The following is a 5,119-nucleotide window of genomic DNA, read 5'->3' as shown; positions in this document are numbered from 1 at the left end:
CGAGATCCAAGCTGAAGGCGCGTAATCAGATACTCTCGGCTTTTTATAGCCAAAGGAACCTAAGTACGCGGTGACCACCAGTGATTTGGTGCTCAGTGTTGTCTGTTCTAATCCTCGGCCAGGTCGTGGAGGAGGGGTGCTCATAGAGAGGATGGGTGGTTCGGGGTCATTCACCCCCACAGCTGGGCATTTCTGTGACAGTGGTGCGCTCCTATGTAAATGTCACATTTTCTAGTTTTACAGCCACTGAACATGATAACAGTCAGTTTGAGGTAATCAGAGGATAATCTACAGAGGCTATTCATCTTTATATCTCCAAACCTGAGCCCTTTGCTTGGCCTACAGTTGACACTTAGATAAATACCCATCTTTAGATTGAAGTAGTAAATTCATGATACAGTGGAATTTTTGGACAGCAGCACCACCCAGTGTCTATGTTGGGAGAGAAAAGTGAGGATCCAGTGAGACTCCACCTGAAAGAACAAATCTTCAAGGTCATCTTCTGGATATTCACCCAGAACCATGGAGCGTTGAGGTAAAATGGAGATAGGGCTATGTCTTTAGCCTGCACCCCATATTCTCCATATGGCTCACATATGGTGCTAGAAATCCATATAGATCAGCAATCACTCTCTCAAGGATTTCTCAGGCCTTCCCACCTCTCCCCAATCCCTTTTCTATACTCTTCTAGCATGTTGTGCTAACTTCAGAGTTGTATTTGTTTTCTGGAGGAACTTTTAAAACAGAAAGGCATACTTGTTCAACAAAGAATATTCATTGAGTACCTACAACATTCCAGGCATTAAATATAACAAACACCAGTGTTTCCACCACTGAGATTTAGATGTTGTTAATATTTAGGTATATTTACTTTGCTCTTTTATTTTTTTAGGAATAAAAACGTTGCAGAAAAGTTGAGATTTCCTTGACCTTCACTCCATTTCCATTCCCCTCCCACTTCCCCAGAGTTATTCCTGTCCTGAATGTGATATGTAGTTTTCAGCCCATTTTTCTATCATTACAGATTGGTGTGATCTGTTTCCAGGAGCAATATGGAGCATTTTGTGGACCAGTGCTCCAGGTCTGAGACTGAATTTCCACATCACTTGGGGTCGACAGGAAGTCCTCCACACCCACCTCCCCCTCCCTAGCCCAAACTTCAAAGTCTATCTTCAGTCTATCTGCCTCAAATCCCTTAGAACTTATCTAATAATTATGTTTATCCCCATTTGTGCCAGTCACCACAAGAACCCTAAGATCCCCATGACACCCCTAACTCCTACATTCTAATTTTCATAAGGCTATGACCACATTCTCTCTTTAGTTTACTTCTCACACCCCTTCCCTACTCCTAAAATGCAATTTGACCTTAATAATTCTTCTGTATCCTCACTCTCTTCTCTGAATGTGCCCTTCATTGTCTTGTCCTAACAGAAGCCAGGCTCTTCCCTGAGGACTCTATGTCTCCTGAAGTCCAGTCAAGAGGAAGAGATGATTTTTCTCTCCCAGAACCATTGTACCACAGAGCCTGAAGTTCCAGTAAATGTTTTCCATGCTTCTCATTGCTGCCTATAGAACATCCTTCTCCCACATCCCTGAAAACCTCCAGCTTCTGACAGCTATGTCACCAACTAGCCTTCATTGTGATCATCTACCAACTTCACTGTTCCCCTCCTTTATTTCTCAAAGATTTTAGCTCCTGAAACTAGGTCACTCCAAATGGTAGTAGTCCTGTCTTAATTCCTGGTGAGTTCAAGAATGATCATTCTGATACACTGGCTCCTTCAGTTCCTTGAACGTTTCTCCTCCATGACATTGACCTTGACCCCGACCCCAACTCAGCTACTCACTCTCATGGCCATATCATAGCCCTTGTCATAGCAATTATGGCAACCCCTCTATAATCTCAATTTCAAACATCCCTTTCTATGACTATCTTCTCCTCTTTTTCCAGATCACTCCCTTTGGTACCCAGTCCCCACTCTCTTTGAGCCTCACCAGAATCTCCAGACCATTGGTCTTACCAGATTTCACCATCTCTCTTTCCTTTATTGTCTTCTCTTTCCTCCTTCCCTAGCTCAAATGTCATGCTCAGTCTTTACAATCACTCATTGTCATATACCCTCCACTCTCCTGCCCCTCTCTCACTTTGTATTGCTTCCCTGGCAAAATCATAACTCTAGCTAAGTCCAAATACACTTCAAAGAACCTGAACCCACACAGGTAAACCTGACTGGAGGAATACACAACCACAAACTTTTGAATTTTGATCTCTCTGCGGGCTAGCGGTATGTGGTATGACACTCTCTCGTGATGCTGGACAGCAGCAGAGAGCCGCAGCTCCCAGTCAGCCACGTGATCACGGGGTGAACGACTGATACCAACACACTTCCAATCATTCTGTACCTATTCGAACATTCTGTTTCTCACTTTCAGTACAGCATTCAATAAATGACATGAGATATTAAACACTGTGTTATAAAACAAGTTTTGTGTTAGATGATTTTGCTTAACTGTAGGCTAATTAATGTAAGTGTTTGAGCACGTTTAAGGCAGGCTAGGCTAAACTATGATGTTTGATAGGTTAGGTGTATTTAATGCATTTTTGACTTACAATATTTTCAACTTACAATGGGTTTATCCAGATGTAATCCTATCGTAAATTGAGGAAGATCTATAGATCATTTTCTCTCACAATCTCTCTCTATCATCTCTTGCCCGCTTATCTCCAACATCATCGATGTTGTGCTCTCTACCACGTTGTTTCTGTCAGGATACCTTCATGCTGTTGTTTCTTATCTTCATATAAATACATTCTCATCATTATATATGGATTATTCTATATATATTCTCTTAATTCCACTTTCCACACTTGCTATCATCCCATTTCTTTACTCCCCTTTGAAGCAAATCTCTTTTACAGATATATGTAATCTACATCACCATGTGTAATATTTGAACATGAATATTTGAAGACATTGTTTGAATCAGGGTTCCTGGTCTAAGACCACATTCCCTTAGGCCTTCTACCTACATCAATCTGGTGTCCAGAGGGAGCCTCACAAAACCTTCTTTTCCTAGCCCCTACCCTCTCTGTGTGCTCTCCACCTCACTCACTCTGCTCCAACTATGGCCTCTTTCCTGTTCCTCAGACAAGTCACACTCACTGCTTCCAAGGGCCTTTTTAATATCTGTTCCACTTTCATGAACATTCATCCCTCAGACATCCACTTGGACTACTTCACCCTTTTGTAATATTTGTCTTATTCACTGTTTCCAAATTTTCTCCTCCTATTCTCATTTGAATACATTCCCATCAGCGCCCCACCTCCACTGCTCCACTGAAATTGCTCTTGTCAAGGTCATGAATAAATTCCACATTGCTCAATCCAGTGGTCAGTTCTTAGTACTTGTCTTACTTGACCTATCAGCAGCACTGGCACAGCCAATGAGCCCCTCCTGCTCAGTTCATTTTCTTCACTTGGCTTCCAGGATCCCACACTCTCCTGGTTTCCTCTGACCTCACTCACTGCTCCTTCTCAGTCCCTATTACTGGCTCCTCCTCTCCTCCCAGACCTCTTAAAATGGGAGTGCCCCTGGGCTCAGTCCTTGTTCTCATTTCTACACTCCCTTGGTTATCTCTTCCAGTCCAATGCTGTAAAACCATTTCTATACTGACAACTCCTAAATTCATGTCTGCAGATCAGATCTGTATCCCAAACTGCAGTCTAATATATCCAATTGCCTACTCAGCACCTCTTCTCAGATGTCTAATGGACATCTCAAACTCAAAATGTCCCAGATTGACTTCCTAATTTTTTCCCCCAAACCTGCTTCTCTTATGGCCATTCCCACCTCAATTGATGGCAGTTCTATCAGTTCATATGCTCAGGGCCAAAATCCTGACATTATCTTGAGTTCTTCCCTTTCTCTCCCACTGCACATTCAATCTATCAAGAAATCATTTTGATTCAACCTCAGAATGTATTCAAAATCCAACCACTTCTCACCATACCCATTGCTACATATAAGATCTAATCCACCATTATCTCTCATCTGATAACTGAAATAGCTTTCTAACAGATCTCTCTGTTTTTATCCCTGATCCTCTATGGTACACTCTCTACACAAAAAAATTAAGTGATCATTTAAAAATATAAATCAAATTCTTGTACTTCTCTGCTTAAAATCCTGAAAAGATACCCAGTTCCACTTAGAGTGAGAGCCAAAGTCCCTACAAAAGCCCTACATTTTCCATCTTTCCACTATACCTCTCACCTCCCTACCTGCTCTCTTCCTCACTCACTCTGTCCAGTCTGTATTCTCCTTACTGTTCATCAGACAAGCTAGGCTCACTGTTGCCATAGGGCCTTTGTAATGTCCCTGTGCAAGGAGAGCTCTTTTCCAAGTTATCCATTTATTTAAACTCTTTCACCTCCTTCAAGGCTCATTTCATTGAGGCCCACCTAAACTATGCTATTTAATACTGCAACCTGCCCATCCCTGTCCTACCTGCCTTACCTTGCTCTGCTTTCATCACTAACACACTATACAACTTATTTACTTGCTATGCTTATTGCTTTATTTCAGTCTTCCCCCATGGAATGTAAAGTCCATGAAGGCAAAGCTCTCTGTTTTGTTCACTGATTCCAAGTACCTAGAATTGTGCACAAAATGAAGATCTGTTAAATGAATGATTTTCTCGTGATTTTTGCATCACAATAAATTATATCACATTGTGTGTAATTATCTACAACTTGATTTTTTTCACCCAACATTATGGTTTTTTAGATTTATCCATGTTCATACTGCAACATATGTACATCCATTTTAATTGATATATAGTAGTCCATTATATGAATAGTTTACTTATGCATTTCCATTCTTGTGGACATTTAAGTTGCTTTTTTTCTATTATAAACAATGCTGCAATTAATAGTCTTTTTATAGCTTCCTATTATTCTATAAACATGTTCCCTAGAAGTGAAATTGCTAAATGACAGATTATGTGCATCTTCAACCTCTCCAGACATTGCAAAATAGCTTGCCACAGTAACTGCACAAATTTACACATGTATCAACTGTAGAAAAGTCCCCACTTCCCTCACATTCTTACAAA

The sequence above is a fragment of the Camelus ferus genome, chromosome X (assembly GCF_009834535.1).
Source record: "Camelus ferus isolate YT-003-E chromosome X, BCGSAC_Cfer_1.0, whole genome shotgun sequence".
Classification (NCBI taxonomy): Eukaryota; Metazoa; Chordata; class Mammalia; order Artiodactyla; family Camelidae; genus Camelus; species Camelus ferus.
The sequence above is the reverse complement of the archived record's forward strand: the minus strand, read 5'-3'. Positions refer to the sequence as shown.